At 38.8% G+C, this 20839-nt stretch overlaps 1 long non-coding RNA gene across 1 annotated transcript; it reads left to right on the forward strand.

Moving 5' to 3' along the window:
- LOC108636998 lies at positions 1906-16251 on the forward strand. Its single transcript, XR_001918703.1, has 4 exons — positions 1906-2055; positions 9696-9828; positions 10791-10935; positions 16015-16251. It is a non-coding gene; the product is annotated as an uncharacterized LOC108636998 (long non-coding RNA).

Raw genomic sequence — 20839 nt, forward strand, 5'->3', positions numbered from 1 at the left:
GATCTCCTTGCAGTCCGAGGGAGTTTCAAGAGTCTTCTCCAACACCACAGTTCAAAAGCATCAATTCTTTGGCGATCAGCTTTCTTCACAGTCCAACTCTCACATCCATACATGACCACTGGAAAAACCATAGCCTTGACTAGACGGACCTTTGTGGACAAAGTAATGTCTCTGCTTTTGAATATGCTATCTAGGTTGGTCATAACTTTCCTTCCAAGGAGTAAGCGTCTTTTAATTTCATGGCTGCAATCACCATCTGCAGTGATTTTGGAGCCCCTCCCCAAAAGTCTGACACTGTTTCCACTGTTTCCCCATCTATTTCCCGTGAAGTGATGGGACCGGATGCCATGATCTTAGTTTTCTGAATGTTGAGCTTTAAGCCAACTTTTTCACTCTCCTCTTTCACTTTCATCAAGAGGCTTTTTAGTTTCTCTTCACTTTCTGCCATATGGGTGGTGTCATCTGCATATCTGAGGTTATTGATATTTCTCCTGGCAATCTTGATTCCAGCTTGTGCTTCTTCCAGCCCAGCATTTCTCATGATGTACTCTGCATATAAGTTAAATAAGCAGGGTGACACTATACAGCCTTGACGTACCCCTTTTCCCATAACGACAAGCAAAATTGACTGGTTAAATTGCGATTGCCTCTTTCTCAGGTGCTCCTGATTCCTGGAACGTTTATCTCAGCTTCTGACTCACAGCGTTTCCTGCCCTTGCTTTTGATTTATCTTGGTATCAGTGGATCTCTATGTTGATTCCTAAGGTTTAACTCTTGCAGGAGAATTAGAACTCTCTGTCCAATTTTCCTGATTTCTCAACTGACTTTCTTTTAATTTGGAAAAACATATAAAGATTCTGAGAAATGTTGGGAAGAAATTCTTGAGTAGAAACACTAACAAGGAGGACCTTGAGGAAGCAATTATTATCTCAGGCCCCAAGGAGGGCCTGAGACTGGCAGGATGCAGTTATTGATTAGGTAAGATAGGTAAGATAGGTAAGAAGGTGAGGTGGAGGAGGGGCCGTGGAGAAGTTCAGTTTTTTGACATCTTAAATTTGAGGTCCTTCTTACATCGATGTCACCTAGTCAGATAAGCGTGTGGATTTCAGAGCTGGAGATAGAAATGCAGAGTTTAGAAGTATATGGATGACATTTAGAGTCAGGTTTTTACAACCACCACTGTCCTAGTCTGCACACATCACTTTTATCTATTTGATCTTCTGAAAAATACTTACAGAATACATACCTCACCACCTAACAATGAGGCTAAAAGGTCCATGTATTGAAAATGTCTTGTAAACTGTAAAATGCTGCTTATACTGGAAGAAGCAGACATTTGATGGCACTGAGGATGAAGAAAAGTCAATTTGAGGACCCAGGGAAATAGTCTTCATGCTCTGAGAATTATAGAACCACAAAAGAAAGAAAGTGCATATAGAAATTATTACCTTCTTTGGATTGTAGTCCAATCTGGGCAAAACTACTATTTTTTATTTACATGCCATCCAACATTTACTAAGAACTTCACAGAACATTATGTTTTTGAGCGCACAACAATGTTGTGAGGAAGCAATTATTACTACCCCATTTTACGGAGAAGCAAACTGAACTCCGAGAGGATGAGCTAACCTGTAGAGCATCATATTAATAGTGAGGACAGAGGCATACAAACATCCATACATCCTCGTTCCGGCTCCAACCTAAATACAAACAAACCATTCCACACCCTCCACTGTCCGCCCAGAAGACAGAGGAGACAGTAGAGATTCCCCAGGTCTCAGGGTTTCGTCAGGTTGTACCCCAGCCGTTCTTGGGCTCCCACGTCTTGTTCCTAGATGGTACTGTCCTTTTCTCCTATCGCGAGACTGGAAGCGTCCGCTTCTGGTTGCCAAGGGAACGGCGTTCCGAGAGGCAAGAGGGCTTAGGACCAGCCGCTTCTTCCACTTGTAGAGAAAGAGAAACTGCGGTGGCGGGAAAAGACCCCTCCCTTTCGGGGGACAGTGGGTGACGCTGTGTCAATGCTCTGACGACTGGACACTAGTTTTCGCCCAGAAGGTGAGGGACCGCACAGATTAGCAGCGGAGCTCTGTCGCCGAACTACAAGCCAGTGAAGGAGTGGAGCGTAGTCCCATCTGGCTGCTGGGCTGGGGATGGGCGGGAGGGTGTCCGCAGGGGGCCGGCCTGGAGTCCTGGGAGGGGGCGGTGGGTCCGACCTCGGAGAAGCTTCAGTTTCTTCGAAGGCTGTGCCAGGATTTCCTGGACACTGTAGCAAACGTTCCTGACCGTAAGACCTAGTACCAAGGACTCCCACTGTCCTAGCCCATAAGATCTAGAACTTGTGTTACAAATTAATTACCAGTCATTTAAAATAGTCTATAAGTGACAAAGGATGCCAATAGATATTTCACAGGGGGAAAAAAAAAAAGGTGGGCAGTAAACATTTGACTAGCGACAATTTCTTTGGTAATTAAAGAAATGTAACTCATAGATACTTTTTGACACGTACCAGCTTGACAAAGGTGAAAATCTTTGACATAATCAGATTGGCCCTGCTGGCGAAACAGACGCTTTCATCTCAGCATACCCTGTTGGTAGTAATGTAATCTGGTACAGTTCTGTTGTAGGACAATTTGGTAGTTTACCAAAATTTGAAATTCAAGTGTTCTTTGGCTCAACAATTTAAAAAAATTTATTGAAGTGTAGTTGATATACAATGTTAATTTCTTCTGTATAGCAGTGACTCAGTTATGCATACATATATATTTATATTCTTTTTCATATTCTTTTCCATTATGGTTTGTCACAGGATATTGAATATAGTTCTCTGGCTATACAGTAGGACATTGTTGTTTATTGATCCTATTTTTAATAGGTTGCCTCTGCTAATCCCAAACTCCTGTTCCTCCCCTCTCCTCTTTCCCCTCCCCCTTGGCAACCACAAGTCTGTTCTCCATATCTGTGAATCTGTTTCTGTTTTATGTATGTTCGTGTTGTACTAAATTCCTCAATAAGTGATATGGTGTCTTTCTCTTTCTGACTGACTTTGCTTAGTATGATAATCTCTAGGTCTATCTGTGTTGCTGCAAATGGCGCCATTTCATCCTTTTTAATGGCTGAATAATGTATTTAATGGCTAAATAATTGTATATATGTACCATGTCTTTGGGCTTCCCTGGTGGTTCAGAGGGTAAAGCATCTGCCTGCAGCGCGGGAGACCTGGGTTCAATCCCTGGGTCGGGAATATCCCTTGAAGAAGGAAATGGTAACCTACTCCAGTACTCTTGCCTGGAAAATCCCAAGGGTGGAAAAGCCTGATAGGCTACAGTCCATGTGGTCACAGAGAGTCAGACACGACTGAGTGACTTCAGTTTCACTTTTTCCCTGCCTCTTCTCTATCCATTCATCTGTTGATGGACAGATTTAGGTTGTTTCCCTGTCTTCGCTATTGTAAATAGTGCTGCTATGAGCATAGGGGTGCATGTATCCTTTTGAATTATAATTTTGTCTGGGTGTATGCCCAGGAGTGGGATTTCTGGGTCGTATTGCAATTTTTTTTTGACTTAGCAATTCAGTTTTATATTCTGGGCATATAAACATAACTAAGCAAAAATTTGTACAAAGAGGTTAACTTAAAATTGAGGTATTCTTTACATACCGTAAAATTTACCCTTTTAATATTGCAGTTCTGTGAGCTTTGGCAGACGCTTACAGTTTGTGTTTATGTTATTACCCATCACAGTCAAGATACAAAACACTTGCATCATTCTCCCAGAAATCCCCTGATACCAGTTTATGTAGTTAACCCTTCCCTATGCCCAGCCCTGGTAACAGTCATCCATTTTCTGTCCCTATAGTTTTCTCTATTCTAGAAGTCATATAATTGGAAACAAATACTATGGAGACTTTTGAATCTGGCCTCTTTCAACTTAGCAACATATAGTTGAGATTTGCCTAAGTTTTCTATCAGTAGTTTGTTTCCTTATGCTGTCGAGCAGTGTTCCATTGTATGGATGTACCACAGTTGCTTACTCATTGTCTAGTTGAGGGACATTTGGATTGTTCCTAGTTTGGGGAAGTTGTTAATGGAGTTGCTATGAACCTTTTTTTTTTTTTTTTTTAGTTTTTTATTTTTTAAATTTTAAAATCTTTAATTCTTACATGCGTTCCCAAACATGAACCCCCCTCCCACTCCCCTCCCCATAACATCTCTCTGGGTCATCCCCTTGCACCAGCCCCAAGCATACTGTATCCTGCGTCAGACATAGACTGGCAATTCAATTCTTACATGATAGTATACATGTTAGAATGCCATTCTCCCCAATCATCCCACCCTCTCCCTCTCCCACAGAGTCCAAAAGTCCGTTATACACATCTGTGTCTTTTTTCTGTCTTGCATACAGGGTCGTCATTGCCATCTTCCTAAATTCCATATATATGTGTTAGTATACTGTATTGGTGTTTTTCTTTCTGGCTTACTTCACTCTGTATAATCGCCTCCAGTTTCATCCATCTCATCAGAACTGATTCAAATGAATTCTTTTTAACGGCTGAGTAATACTCCATTGTGTATATGTACCACAGCTTTCTTATCCATTCATCTGCTGATGGACATCTAGGTTGTTTCCATGTCCTGGCTATTATAAACAGTGCTGTGATGAACATTGGGGTACATGTGTCTCTTTCAATTCTGGTTTCCTTGGTGTGTATGCCCAGCAGTGGGATTTCTTAAAAAATTGCAAATAGAACTACCTTATGACCCAGCTATGAACCTTTATATGCAGATTTTTGTGTGATTATAAATGTTCATTCCTTGGGTGAATATCCAAGTGTGAGATTGTGGAGTCGTAAGGTAAGTGTATGTTGAACGCTGTAAGAAAGTGGCAAGCGGTTTATGCAACACTGCTATCCCATTTTGTATTCTCATCAGCAATATATGAAAGTTCCAGTTGCTTCAATTTTGTCGGCACTTGGTATTGTTAGTTTCTAAAAAAGTAATTTTCACCATTTGAATGTGTAGCAGTATCTTATTATGGTTTTAATTTGAATTTTTCCCATAGCTTAATGATGTTGACCATCTTCTGTGCTAGCTTGTGTCTGCTCAAATCTTTCTTATTATTGAGTCTTGATACTTCTTCATATATTCAAGATGTAAGTCCTTTGTCAGCTATGTGTTTTGCAAATATTTTCTTCCAATATTTGACTTTTGTTTTCCTTTTCAGTTGTGTCACTTGAAGAGTGGTACTTTTAAACTTTGATACATTCCAGTTTATCAGTATTTTCTTTTATGAATCATACTTCTGATGTTGTCCGCCAAGGGATTCCCTGGTGGCTCAGATGGTAAAGCGTCTGCCTGCAATGTGGGAGACCCAGGTTCAATCCCTGGGTTGGGAAGATCCTCTGGAGAAGGAAATGGCAACCCACTGTAGTACTCATGCCTGGAAAATTCCACGGATGGAGAAGCCTGGTGGGCTACAGTCCATGGGGTTGCAGAGTTGGACACGACTGAGCAACTTCCCTTTCTTTTCACTTTCTGATGTTGTATCTAAGACATCTTTGCCTAGCCCACGATCACACATATTTTATAGAAAGTTTATAGTTTTGAGTTTTTCTTTTAGGCCTGTGATCAATTTTAAGTAAATTTTTGTTTTGCTTTTTATAGCAAATCTTCCATATAAAAGCTAAATGAAACTGATTTTTAAAATGCTACATCTATGCAATAGAGTATTATGCCATGATTTGAAAGCATGAAATGTATTTGTATGTGGTGGTACAGAAAAGTCTCTGAAATGCATTAAGTGTGAAAAAGCAAGTTGTGAAGCACCGTGCCATTTGTGTGTGTTTGTGTTGGGTAGCAATAGGTAGTTAAAGGATGGAAAGTTTGCATATGCCTAAATAAGTAAGACCTACAAAAATCTATTAACTGTTGTTTCTTGGGATGAGGGTAAGTTGAACTTGAAAAACTTTTACATTGTTCTATATTATGTGCTTTTCTTCCCCTCTCATAGGCAAATATTTCTTACATAATAAATATAGAAGGTAAAAAAAAAAACACCACAAATAGTTTTAGACATTAAAATCATGAAAATAAATGTAATTCTCCTTTTTAAAAAGGCTGGCTATTCATTATAACTAAACAGAGGAGGATTAATTTTCTTTTGATTCTTTCATTCGTCCCAAAACATCAAATTACATTGGCCCGGTGTCCCCATTTTGGTTTTAAATCATTCATGGTGGTTGCATTTCTCACAAGCCTATATGAAAAAGTTTAAATTAATCTCACTTGAAATGAATGTTATGAAAACTTTGTACCTCTTAAAGAATAGTGATTTGTTGCAAGTTAGAATCTGGTCATATATCCTTCTGTTTAATGGAATATCAAGAACTGAATAATATTCTATTTTAGAACTATCTTTAATGGAATAAGAAAATGCTGATCACTTAATGTTAAGTGAGAAATACATGGATTCAATTTTTTTGAAAAAATATACGAGGCAAAAATGGAAAAGAAATGTGCCAGCAGTGTTTAGCTCAGGGTTATTCCAGAACATTTACTACAATAAATAAATTCTTTAATTATGAATTTAAGATACTAGAAAACCAGCAAGTAGAGGTAAGCAAAAGGTAAAAGAAGACACAAGAACATGCGTGAACCTACTTATCCAGAACCCACCACTGTCACTTCTTTGGTTTGTGATCATCTTTCAGGTCCCTCTCTGTATATGTCTTTAATTAGAGAAATTGGTCTTGTTTTTTAAACAGGATGTCAACTTCCTTCCTTCCTGCTTTCTGCCTTCCTTCCTTGTCTATGCCCTTTGCCAATTTTCTATTGGAATGCTTCTTTTCCTTGTTGATAAGAGCTCTTTAAATATGTAAATGTATTAATCTTTTGTATGTTATCTGTATTGCATATATTTCCTCTAGTTTCTCATCTATCTTTTAATTTAAAGTGTTTTTTTTTTCTTTTTGCTTCGATACTCAAGAGCAGTCAATGTTATGTGATCACGTCTATTAGTCTCTTATTTTTTGACTTATGCTCTTGAAGTCCTGCTTGGTAAGTCACTAACCTCATTTTTGGGCTTCCCAGGTGTATTTGTGCATGCTCAGTTGAGTCTGATTCTTAGTAACACTATGAATTTGTAGCCCACCAGTCTCCTCTGTCCATGGGATTCTCCAGCCAAGAATACTGGAGTGGGTTGCTGTTTCCTCCTCCAGAGGATCTTCCCAACCCAGGGATGGAACCTGTGTCTCCTGCATTGGCAGGCGGATTCTTTACCACTGAACTTGTAAAGTGGCTTCCCAGGTGGCTCAGTGGTAAAGAATTTGCCTGCCAAGTAGGAGATGTGGGTTTGATCCCTGGGTGGGGAAGATCCCCTGGAGAAGAAAATAGCAACCCACCCCATGATTCTTGCCTGGGAAATCCCATGGACAGAGGAACCTGGCAGCTGTAGTCCATGGGGTTTCAAAAGAGTCTGAACAGGACTTAGCAACTAAACAACAAAAAACCTCATTATTATGTAAATTAGATGTATGTTTCCTTCCAGCCCCTTGGAGATTTCATATTTTATATTTATTTATTAAGCAATTTAAAAAACTTTTAATAAAGTAATGTGGTAAAATACGTCAAACTACATTATAATATTTACAATGGAAAAAAGTCACATCCTTCAGGGACAAATATCTTGAACTTGTAAACATTATGCTTGTTTAACTATTGTTTAGATTTATCAAGTTTTGGATATTCTCTTTGATTTCCTATTTTGACAGATTAGATTTTTTATACATTTCCTTTTACATACTCCTTCTCACATACACTCAATATAATTAAGGCATAGTATTTGGTTAAATCAATATTCAGTGCTTATATAATTAAAAGTATTTAATTGTCATTTGATTGTTTGCTTTCTAGTACAGTGCTTTATTTTTCTTGTGGAATTTCTCTATGGCTACTGAGATTGTTTTCTAATACGCTCAGATACATCTCTAAGTTCCTAATTCACTGCCCTTTATCCATACTTTTTTCTAGATGGCCAAATCATAAGATTGTTAGTTATATCCCTACCCATCCTGGGAAGTGTGTTTTATTTATGATTTTCAGGAGCAAACATAAAAGAACAGACCTATTTCTAAAGCAAATTGAGAGATTTCTGGAGCCTCTTAGCTGATCGTGCCATTGGTGGTTCGCTGTGCCCCTCCCATTATTGATGTGTATTATATGGGCTCTGCACAGGCTTCCATCTCATTGCTCCCTCTGTGCACTGCAATAAGTCTCCCTTGACAGGCTGCTTAGCGCATTACAAGACATTTGGCCTTTCAGTGACTTATGCTTTTTGATTGTGATGTGACGGGCCAGAGTGATCCGTCATCCCACAATAATAATGTCAGTGCCTTCCTGAGTGAGCCAGAAACCCTTTTACAGAGTTGAATAATGTTGGGATCAATGCCTTTTTCATTTGCTGAGATGGAAAGAGTTGACCTACTGGTCCTTGACGCCTCGGTACATTGAATGGTTGGGAGCTAAATCATATTATCCCTCTGTGTGCCTTGGAGGAGCATGGGGTTGTTCATGTTTGGGCTTCCTCCTGTGTCCGGAACTTCCTTGGACTCTGCCTTCCCTGTTCAAAAAGAGAAAGATAGATGAGTCATTTTGTAGGGTAAGAAAAGGACATTGTTTCACTTGCTGGGCCAGAGGCAGTTGCCTTTATTCTCTTATGAGAGAAATGGTTTGATTCATAACCAGTAGGAATTTAGGAAAGGATTTGTTGGAAGATATCCAGTCACACATATGTAAAGCTAAGTATTGAGAAGGCAAACTCTGAAATTCTCTCTGTTTCTTCCATTTTATTTGTCATGTATGCCACCCCAGCGTTACTGAACAAATCTGGGATGGTCCTAATCAAGGGCACAGTTTGGCAGGATCGAGGTGCTGGCAATACTCAAGTTTTCTCATGAGATTAAACCACCCTGCCTAATATCTCCTGCTTTAGGAAACAGTCCTGGGAACAGAGCAGCCAAACTGGTATAAGGCCTTTGGATGATGTTACCTGAAAAATAGTTAAGGAGATTGGCAATGTGTATCCAGATAATGAAAGTCTGTCCTCTAGTAGATAGAGTAGGTTCAGTTCTCTCTTCCTTCAGGGCAGAAGTGGAATTGCATGTCTCAGAAGGGCAGGGTTGAAAGAAGAGTGATTATCAGCAGCAGCAGCAGCAGCAGCAACAGGTACTCCATGAAGATTCCGTACCAAGGAAGAGAGGAGAAATCAGAGCTGAGAGGGAGCCCAGGCTGAAGGCTGAGCTAGAATAAGGAAAGCAAAACCAAAAGCAAGTAGAGGCCTTGGGAAATTATTACTATGAAGCATGAGTCTTGGCTGAGAGGTGTGGTTCTCTAAAAGGGTCTTCTAAGGCCTAGGACATAGTAAGTGTTTCTGTTGGAGATGCAGAAAGCCGCTGAATGGCATTCACTTCTGCACTTTTTTAGCCACTTTCAGAATCTAACATCCTGGGCAGCATGCTTTTTTCCACTTACAGTGATGTAAAATGTAATGATCTGTGGACATAGACATCTTTTGATGAAGTTAGGGTCCTGTGAGTTTGGTAGCAACATAATCCTTGTAATAAAGGCTCTGAGTTAACTGAATGTTAACAGTGATGAAACATTTAAACATACAAGTCACAGCTTGCTTAAAATTTTGTTTTAGGATATCAATGGATATTATAAAGGGAAACTTAGATGGAATTTCAAAACCAGCCTCAAATTCAAGGACACGTCCTGGGAGCCAAAGTTCAAATGCTTCTTTGGAGGTGCTCTCACCAGAACCAGCATCCTTCAAGGTACTTTGCTGTTTAGAAATGATATAAATGACTTCTTTCAATCTCTAGCAATTTGTAAACCAGAGCTGTTGCTAACATCCCCTTCTAATGTTCCTCTTTAAAAGGTGTGTTCTGGGAGCACTCATAGATTTCTTGTTTGTTACTTTAGATCTTTTAATGTGAAAATACTCTCCTTCTTTACTTTCCCGTCTTTTGGTGGGGGGGATAGAGTATGGCTTATTTTTTCATAGTTGTACATTGATAATACTCATTTGTTAACTTTTCTTCTTTCATAAGAGAGCTTTGTATTCCAATATCTACTATGCCACCATTGACACTTACTATGAAAAAGATTCATTAATTTAAAAAACAGAGTTTGGATCAAGACCACATGGTATATATTTAGTAGGTACATTACCTGGCTGTGACTCCCTTTATTAGTCTTTCTATCTTTTCTCAAAATATCTAATTCGATGTGTTTTTTTTTTTTTAAAGAATCTGTTTTTCTCTCTGTGATGTGGGGCAGTTTATTTGTCTTAAGGTTGTGGGAAACAAAAATTTTGAAGCTTATGGTGAAAATTTGCTTTGCAGTTTTATGACTCCTTTCTCACTTATTCTTTTGTCTTATGGGTTAGACTGCATTACGAAACTCTTAGAGGATTGTCTATCATGATTTAATGCTGGAAATAGAAAGCATTCTAGGCATTTCCAGCCCAGAATGTATTCCAGATTGAATACAAGAAATTCAGCTCCTAAATCAGTTGAGGGCCAGCTGAAAAGGAAATCACAGGAGGGACTTTTCTTGGATCATTGTTTCTCAGGTCACGCTGTGCATGCATGCTCAGTCACGTGCAACTGTTTTGTGACCCCATGGCCTGTAGCCTGTCAGGCTCCTCTGTCCATGGGATTTTCCATTTCCTCCTCCAGGGGGTCTGCCCTACTCAAGGATCAAACCCAGGTCTCCTGTGTCTTCTGCATTGCAGGCAGATTCCATACTCCTGAGCCACCAGGGAAGCCCAGTCACACCACCTTATCCAAAATCCAGAGATCTGAAAGCTGCTGCTGTTGCTGCCTCTGATATTCTACACATCTCTCAGAACCAGAAAACTGGTGGCTAGACATGCAGAGGTGACTGCCTTTGATATTTCTTGTCCATATTATAGGGGTTCCTTGGTGGATCAGTCAGTAAAGAGACCAGCTGCATATCAGGAGCTTAGCAAGATGGCTTCTACCTTATTCCTCTGGTATAAATTCTGTGCCGATGTACCTAATTGGATGAAACTAACACATATCCAGAATCCAGCCTGCAAGCAGCTTTGTAAAATACAGTTTCTAGCTTAACTCTTATGTTTTGTTTCACCTAATCCTGCATCATCACTGTGTGTTAACTCTTACAGCATTGTAATAATTCTTGATATCTGATGAGATCGGTCTCCCCATCATATTTTTCTCTAGGACTGTCCTAGCTGTACTTGGCTTTTTGTTGTTTTTATATTTTAGAACAGTTTTCAAGTTCTATGAAAAATACTGTTGAGGTTTTGATTGAAATTGCTTTGAATTTATAGATTAATTTGGAGATAATTTCTAACTTTATGATAGTAATCTTCCCATCCATTTATATAGCATCTCATTGAATTCTTTGCTTCTAATTTAAACATTTTACAAACTGTGCAATTCACTCTTTTTTGGTGTTTAATTCTGAGTTTGGCATGTGTGTGGAGTGATATTATCACAGTCACAATATAGAACAGTTCCATCATTACCTCTCAAAAATGCTAGCCTGTCAAAAACAGTCTCTCCTACTCTTAATCCCTGAAAACTCTGGATCTGTTTTCTGTCTCTATAGTTTTTCCTTTTCCAGAAGGTCATATGAATGAAGTTAGCTTTTGAGTCTGGCTTTTGTTTGCTGGCACAATGTATTTGAGACTCATCCATGTTGATGCTTGTTCACTTACATCTTTTAATTGCTTAGTAGTGTTCTATTGTGTGGGTAAACCACTGTTTGCTTATTCATTCCCCAGGTGAGGAACATTTGAGTAGTTTGCAGATTTTGGTGATTATGAATAAAGCTGCTGTAAATATTTGCATACATACAATAAGTATAAAGTAGTTTCTCATTGAGGGTGTAACTGGAATTTCCCTGATGACTAATAATGTTGTGTTTTTATGTGCTTATTTACAATTCACATATCTTTTTTGGAAAGTTTATGTTCAAAAGACTCTATCTAGAATACATAAAGAACTCTGAAAAATCAACAGTAAGTAAATAGTCTTTTGTCAGATATATGATTTGCAAATATTTTCTCCTAGTCTGTAGCTTGGTTTTTCTTTCTTTTAACTGTGTCTTTTAAAGAGCATTTAACATTTTAAGTGCAATTCATCATGCTTTTTTCTTTTGAGAATTGTGTTTTTTGGTTGTATCTAAGAATCCTTTGTCTAACCCAAGTTCCCAAAGATTTTTTTCCTGTTTTTTCTTCTGAAAGTTTTATAGTTTTATATTTTGCATTTAGATTCTTGCCTCTTTTGTTGCCAGTGAGAAGGCTTTTCTAAGCCCAATATTCATTCCAGTGTGGGTTGTCTAGTTTAGATATTTTTCTCTGGCCACTTTATTTTTTCCCCTTTGTCTTGATATCTATTATTACTCCCCTAGGTATGGACTTATTTAACTTGACTTTCTGAAGACTAGTACTACTTCAATGTAAGAATATGTGTTTTTAATTTATTTTTTAAAAAAAATTCTTAGCCACTGTATTTTCATATGTTTTGAATATTGCTTGCATTATTTTTTTCTATTTTGACATCCTGGAAGTCCAATAAAATTTCTGTTGAACCTTTCTCTTCTATTCTTTATGTCTCTTAAAATTTTTTTTAAAAATTTCTTTTATTTCTCTGTGCATCATGCTGGGGAATTTTAATATATATTTCTTGGAATTCTTTCTAATACTATGTCAAATCTGTTCTTTAATCTGTCCATTGAATTTTTAATCTTAATGATATATTTTTAATTTCTTGAAGTTCTTTGTCATTTATTTTCAGATGTATCTTAATCTTTTTGTGTTATTTGGATTCTTTCTTCAGACTCATTAGAACTATTTATCAGCTTTTTATAATAACATCTTAAGTTCTTTTGTTTATTCTGATAGGGATTCCCTGGTAGCTCTGTTGGTAAAGTATCTGCCTGCAATGCAGGAGACCCTGGTTCGATTCCTGGGTTGGGAAGATCTACTGGAGTGGGATAGGCTACCCACGCCAATATTTCTGGGTTTCTCTTGTGGCTCAGCTGATAAAGAATCTACCTGCAATGTGGGAGACCTGGGTTGGGAAGATCCCCTGAAGGAAAAGGCTACCCACTTCAGTTTTCTGGCCTGGAGAATTCTTAAAAAGAATATCTTATTCTTTTTGTGTTATTTGGATTCTTTCTTCAGTTCAGTTCAGTTCAGTTCAGTTCAGTTGCTCAGTCGTGTCTGACTCTTTGCGACCCCATGAATCGCAGCACGCCAGGCCTCCCTGTCCATCACCAACTCCCGGAGTTCACCCAGGTTCACATCCATCGAGTCAGTGATGCCATCCAGCCATCTCATCCTCTGTCATCCCCTTCCCCTCCTGCCCCGAATCCCTCCCAGCATCAGAGTCTTTTCCAATGAGTCATCTCTTCGCATGAGGTGGCCAAAGTACTGGAGTTTCATCTTTAGCATCATTTCTTCCAGAGAACACCCAGGGCTGATCTCCTTTAAAATGGACTGTTGGATCTCCTTGCAGTTCAAGGGACTCTCAAGAGTCTTCTCCAACAACACAGTTCAAAAGCATCAATTCTTTGGTGCTCAGCCTTCTTCACAGTCCAACTCTCACATCCATACATGACCACTGGAAAAACCATAGTTTTGACTAGATGGACCTTTGTTGGCAAAGTAATGTCTCTGCTTTTGAATATGCTATCTAGGTTGGTCATAACTTTTCTTCCAAGGAGTAAGCGTCTTTTAATTTCATGGCTGCAGTCACCTTTTGGAGCCCAAAAAATTAAGTCTGACACTGTTTCTACTGTTTTCCCATCTATTTCCCGTGAAGTGATAGGACCAGATGCCATGATCTTCGTTTTCTGAATGTTGAGCTTTAAGCCAACATTTTCACTCTCCTCTTTCACTTTCATCAAGAGGCTTTTTAGTTCCTCTTCACTTTCTGCCATAAGGGTGGTGTCATCTGCATATCTGAGGTTATTGATATTTCTTCCGGCAATCTTGATTCCAGCTTGTGCTTCTTCCAGCCCAGTGTTTCTCATGACGTACTCTGCATAGAAGTTAAATAAGCAAGGTGACAATATACAGCCTTGACATATTCCTTTTCCTATTTGGAACCAGTCTGTTGTTCCATGTCCAGTTCTAACTGTTGCTTCCTGACCTGCATGTAGGTTTCTCAAGAGGTGGGTCAGGTGGTCTGGTATTCCCATCTCTTTCAGAATTTTCCACAGTTTATTGTGATCCACACAGTCAAAGGCTTTGGCATAGTCAATAAAGCAGAAATAAATGTTTTTCTGGAACTCTTGCTTTTTCGATGATCCATCAGATGTTGGCAATTTGATCTCTGGTTCCTCTGCCTTTTCTAAAACCAGCTTGAACATCAGGAAGTTCATGGTTCACGTATTGCTGAAGCCTGGCTTGGAGAATTTTGAGCATTACTTTCCTAGTGTGTGAGATGAGTGCAATTGTGTGGTAGTTTGAGCATTCTTTGGCATTGCCTTTCTTTGGGATTGGAATGAAGACTGACCTTTTCCAGTCCTGTGGCTACTGCTGAGTTTTCCAGTTACCCCTGAATAAAAACCCATTCTCAGGGAAAGATCAGCTTGATTCATTTATGCCAAGATATAAATTACTGACAGGGCTTGTGTGACTTCTAGCAATTTCAGCATTTTCAGAAAACTATGCAGCTTTAAGAATTAACTAGATATTATGGAATTTTAAGTTTTACCTGGCCTTTCACAGAAGAATAGTTTTGAACAGGGAACCCTCTTTAACACTTCCCACATCACATAAAGTAAGCATTGTTTTGCTTATTATAAATTAGGTTTCTACTAGTTTCAGTCCATAATGTACCTGTTTTCTTCTCTGTTAAACTGGGGCAGTAAAACCTATCCCAGAGGGTCATTTTGAGATGTGAGAGGCAGTGTGTGTAAAGCAGTCAGCACAGGACCTGGCCAGTAGTATTTCCTCAGTAAATGTCAGTTATGATTTGTATAGTACGGACTCAGCTCAGTTCTCCTGGGGCTTATGTCCTAGTTCAGGTGAAGAGAGATGCTTGTGCAGTGTGTAAGCAGTTAAACCCTGGCAGTTTCATTCTCAGCACCACCTGCCTTCTGTCCTGGAGATTCACAAGGGGACCCAGATTGCAGTGATGGAGTGTAGACCATGAGCATAAAAGCCTCCAAGGGCTGAGTCCTTCAGGGCTGGAGCAGAGATTCCCTCCGTTGGAGGGGAAAGGTATGTCTCCACTCTCCCTGAGGTTTTGCCTCTCTTGTGGGCTCTGTTAATTTCCAAGGTGACTTTTACTGCCAAGCACAGCCTTCAAGCCCTGTGATCCCTGTTTTTGGTTCGTGCAGCCATGGATGTCTTTTCCTGTCCTCTCTCAGGAAAACACAGCTGCACCAAACTGGTGTCTTCACCAGTTTTTAGCAAATGAACTTTGCTAAAATGGAAAGAGATACGAAAATGAAATAGAAAAGCTGTGACTAGTAAAAGAGTAAATGATTAACCAAAGCACATGGTTCTGATTTGAAGAACTCCATTAGAAGCACACTGTGATTCAGACTATTCACTTTGCAGCTGTTCAATAGCCACATGTGACCAGTGACTCCAGTGACTACTATGTTGATTAGCCCTGCTCTAGATCCTTGATTCTCCATCTGAGAGTAAGCTCAGGCAGCAGGGACCATCATGCCTCATCCTCAGAGCTTGACAGAGAGAGATTCTCTTTGGGACTGATTCTTCTCTATTATTGGTAGAAATTGCTGAAGAGTGGTGCATATTACTTTGGTGCAAATGTTATTAAATTCAATTGTGTATGTAAATTGTATTTTATCAAGTGTTATAGAATAATTTAACACTTCTGTATGATGCATGTCCTTACATAAATACTTATATTTGAGTTAAAATAGTCTAGAAATTTAAAATAAAAAACATTATTTTTGAAAACTATTTCTTTGGAAATAATTTTTAGGTTGATACTGCAGTCAATTTGAACTCTGATAAAGAAGCCCACTCAGAAAGCAATAATGCAGAGAAAAGTAGAAACAGTAATGATAATAAAGGGGAAAGCTACTCTGAGAAAATAAAATTGCCTGAAGAGGGGTCAGATGAAGATTCAAACTTGGGTCAACATCAGATAGTCCCTGAATGTTCAGGTAGGATAATTACTTGGTAATTAGCTAATGATAATTACAGATGCTATAGTTAAAATATTAGAATTACATATGTTTTTTATTATTTATTTTTTATTATGTAGAAATAATATACATTTTTTTTGTGAGCAAGCAAATCAGCAAGTTTTTATTTACAAGAATATTGAGTTCTTAAGTACGTGTAGAAATATAATAAAATATGTCATATAATAAAATTGTTACTATAATCATTTTAATCAAGTAGGGAGTATTTTTGTATTTTATGACATGATCTTTTAATTGATCTTTTTGAAAATTGTATGATAAAATGTATCCTGTAATATATAAATGCCTTTTAAGGGATAATCTCATTTGATTTTAATAACTTCTGGATTTCAAAAAACTCCTTTTTTCTCATGGTTATTAATACTGGTCATAGTGAATTAGAACAGCAATTCTCAAAACATGGGCTGCAGAGCCCTGGGCTCTGAGGCCCTTTTAGGAACTCTGCATAAAAACTAGTTTCATTGTAATACTGATATGTCAGTAATATAATTCATTATAATACTGAAATTATTCTCTTTGCTTTTTTGCCCACTGAATGGTTTCACTGATGGTACAAAAGCAATGGTGGGTAAAATTGCTGGTGCTTTGACATGAATCAGGACAATGAATGGCATCAAACTGTACTAATAGTCATTGTGTTATTTAAGGCCTGGCATAGGCAGAAGAAAGACACAGCCGATGTTACTCAAGAATGTTCTTGATGGAGCATTAAAATTTTAAAATTCTAATTAATCTTGACCTTTGAGTACACATCTTTTTTATATCCTATGTGGTAAATTGGGAGGTACATATAAAGCAATTCGGCTGTATGCCAAAGTGTAAAGCTTGTGTTGAGGAAAAACGTTTGTTGAGGAAAAGTGTTTGTGTGGTAATTGGAGAGTTGAACTGGTCATTTTTTAATGGGACTCCATTTTCACTTGAAAGAATAAGTGGCAGACAAACCACTATCGTTCAGGCTTAAGTATTTGCCAGACGTTTTTGTAAAAATTGAAATGGACCTGTTGATTCAGGAAAACAATGGACAGTATTTTTTGTCAATGATAAAATTTGAGCTTTCAAGTAAAAACTTAGAATCTTAGAAAATTTGTGTATGTCAGTATGAGCTTTACAACTTCCTAGTACTTAGATTTTTCTGATAAAAATCAGTGGCAATATTAACAAATGTGATTTGTTGATATTGTATATTGAAATGTGTTAATATTTTGAAGGTTTGCGTAATTCAGTGAACCACTGTTTTCCAAATAACCAATGCAGGATAAAAGATCCATTTAACATGAAAAATAGATCCATGGATTTATGGAATAACTAGGGTTACAGATTTCACATTATAGCTAACCTTTAAGAAACTACCTCTTGTCCAGTTCTGATATTAGTATTAAAGAAGAATATCCACCATTATTTGAAAAGGGTATTTCTCCTCCCCTTTCCAACTACTGTGTAAGGCCAAATTTTCTTCATATACTTTTAACTGAAGCAACAGATTACCATAGATTGACTTTGAAGCAGGTATGCGAATCTGGCTGTCTTCTATTAATCCAGATACTAAAGATTGAAAATATCACTATTCTTAACAATTTTTTGGGAAAATATAGGTATTTGTCATAAAAGTGTTATATTTGTGTTAAAATGTAATAAGTAATGCCATGTTTATTATTTCAAAATGAATAAATATATATTTATAATATTCTTCAATTTTGATTTCTAATATGGTAATTATCCATAGACATAACCCATAAACAAAAGTTACTTTGGGTTCTCCCTAATTTATAAACTATAAAGGAAAGCTGAGCTTGTAGTGGTGGCCTCCCCAGCCTGAACCTGAGGCGTGATGGGCTCTTCCTTCTCTGGCACCGGCCTGTGGGCTCCTTCGAGGCAGGGGCTGCTCAGCTGCCCGTCTCCACTCAGGCCTTGACTAAGCCCACCAGGCTGGCTGGCTCCCGCTGCACAAGCAGCCAGGTGGGAGCTCCACTCCAGGGGCACCAGCTCTGAGGCTGTCTTGGGGGTCACCGGCTGGCTGGTATGGCCAGCAAAGGGCTGTGCTCACAGTGCCCACTGCCTCAGACAGTGGTTCTGGTTGATGGGCGTGTCAGCCACCTCCACATGGCCACAATGGTCTCTGCCACCGGCACACCTTGCACTGTGGGTTGAAGAATGATGTTGCTGACCAGCCGGGTGCTAGTTCAGACCTGGCTGCTTTCTGCAGTTGTACCTTTCTGCTTGGGGTACAGTAGCAGCGAGGCAGACACCAGCCATAGTGGCCCCACCCAGTCATTGGTTGGTGCCACAGTGGGCCCCTCCCCCAAGCAAGTGACTGTTAGTGAGCAACCGTCAATCAGCAACCATTAGTAGCCCTGCTCAGCCATTGGTTGGTGCCACAGTGGGTCCCTCCTCCTCCCCCTGCTGTATACTAAAAAGAGCCCAGGTTTGGACTGACGGGGAGATGTTTTTTTGAGATGCTAATCTGACATCTCAGTCTGCTAGTTTTTTGACTCAAGTTGTCATTTCTTGTCCCAACAGCTCGTTTTCTGATTTATTGGCCTGTCATGCGGTGAGCAGAATGAGTTTAGGTTCAGTAACAAGCTCATAAACTTTGAGAACTGATTTAAATTGTGTCTGGGGTGAGATCCGCTCTCAGACCAGGTGACTCAGGATTAGAGTTATTAGGAAACGAGGTATTAGAGTTGAGACTAGCTAGTGGCCCCATTTACATTGTAATGTTTATATTACATAATATTATATTGTTTCTGTGTAGCAAGAGTTAACTTCAAAATGCCTGCTGGATAAACCACCTGTATACATGGAGCTTGCGAATGCTAGGGCTGCCAGTTGGAATTAGAACTAGAGGCTTTTGCGTTTGACGTACATGAGCAATACAATTTGTAGAGCCTCCTTATTAGTAAGATCAGTATTCTTTTTGGGTAAGCTTCTTCCCTCTAAACATATCTCCTTTTCCTTTAAGAGAAAATGATATACATTATAGGGAAACACCATTGGACTCTTTGTATTTTCAAAAGTTGCAAAACTTGGCTTTTGCATAATATGACATTTCTGATGATCTAAGCTGGGGTAACTGAGACTTCAGGACTTGAACACCTATGCTCATTGCCAGGTTATCATCTTTCATCAGACTTTACAGAGGAATTATCTCCTGATGGTAAAGAGCTTTAGCTCTGAAGTCAACACAGATCTGGGCAGAGACTGACTCTGCCTTTTACTAGTTATAAGATGATAGATCTTGGACATATATTTAACTCAGTTACAAATTAGCCTCAGTTTACTAATTTGTAAAATAGGGGCAATGATTATTCCGTCTTGCTGGTTTATGGTGAGGATTACACAAAATAATGAATGTAAATTAAGCATTTAACACTGTGCCTATCAGGTAAATGTATAAATGTTAGTAGTAGTGATAGTATTAGTCTCTCAGTCATGTCTGACTCTTTGTGACCCCATGGACTGTAGCCCGCTAGGCTCCTCTGTCCATGGGATTTTCCAGGCAAGAATACTAAGTGGATAGGCATTCCTTTCTCCAGGGGATCTTCCTGACCCAGGGATTGAACTGGGGTCTCCTGCTTTGCAGATGGATTCTTTACTGTCTGAGGCATTAGTTGCTATTATTAATATGACCATTAATCATAATAATAATTATTAATATTATTAATCATAGTCATAAGTGAAAACTTAAATATCAGAAGTTCTAAATAGTTCCTAACTATCAATTATCCATAATTAAAGAACATTTTAGAGTGTTTTGGGCTTCCCTGGTAAAGAATCCGCCTGCAATGTGGGAGACCTGGGTTTGGTCCCTGGGTTGGGAAGATCCCCTGGAGAAGGGAAAGGCTACCAACTTCAGTATTCTGGCCTGGAGAATTCCATGGACTGTATAGTCCATGGGTTTGCAAAGAGTCAGACATGATGGAGCAACTTTCACTTTTACTTTAAGGTGTTTCAGGAAAATAACAGGAAGGGGTGTAGATAAAAGGTGTTTAGTTACATGGTGTACTTTTCTGAATTTGTTTCTAACATGGTGGAATTACTCTGTGTCTCTGACATGCTATACTTTACTATAGCTATTTGTGTAAGTGACTTCTCTTTCAGTTAGTCTGAAGCAATTTCAGGATAGGGTCTTTGTCTTATTCTTTGTTAACTATGAATATTGAAAGTATAGCAGAATGAAGGAGAAAGAATTTGGGGTTAAAAATCATATGAGACCCACTTCTGAATTCAGTGCTATAATTTATTAGCTATTTGAAAGGATTAAGTTATCTCAGCTGTAAAAGAGAACTAAATGTCTATTTCACAGGATTGTTAGATAATTATATGAAAAAAAAAAAAAAAAAAAAAAGCGAAAGCAGGCTTCCCTGATGGCTCAGATGGTAAAGAATCCACCTGCAAAGCAGAAGGCCCAGATTTGATCCCTGGGTTGGGAAGAACCCCTGGAGAATGGAATGGCTACTAATTCCAGTATTCTTACCTGGAAAATGTCATGCACAGAGGAGCCTGGAAGGCCACAGTCCATAGGGTGGCAAAGTGTTGGACACGACTGAGTGACTAACACTTTCACTTTTTTCCAAACCAAGATTCACGACACCAATGTTA

Source organism: Capra hircus, chromosome 10 (assembly GCF_001704415.2).
Source record: "Capra hircus breed San Clemente chromosome 10, ASM170441v1, whole genome shotgun sequence".
NCBI lineage: Eukaryota > Metazoa > Chordata > Mammalia > Artiodactyla > Bovidae > Capra > Capra hircus.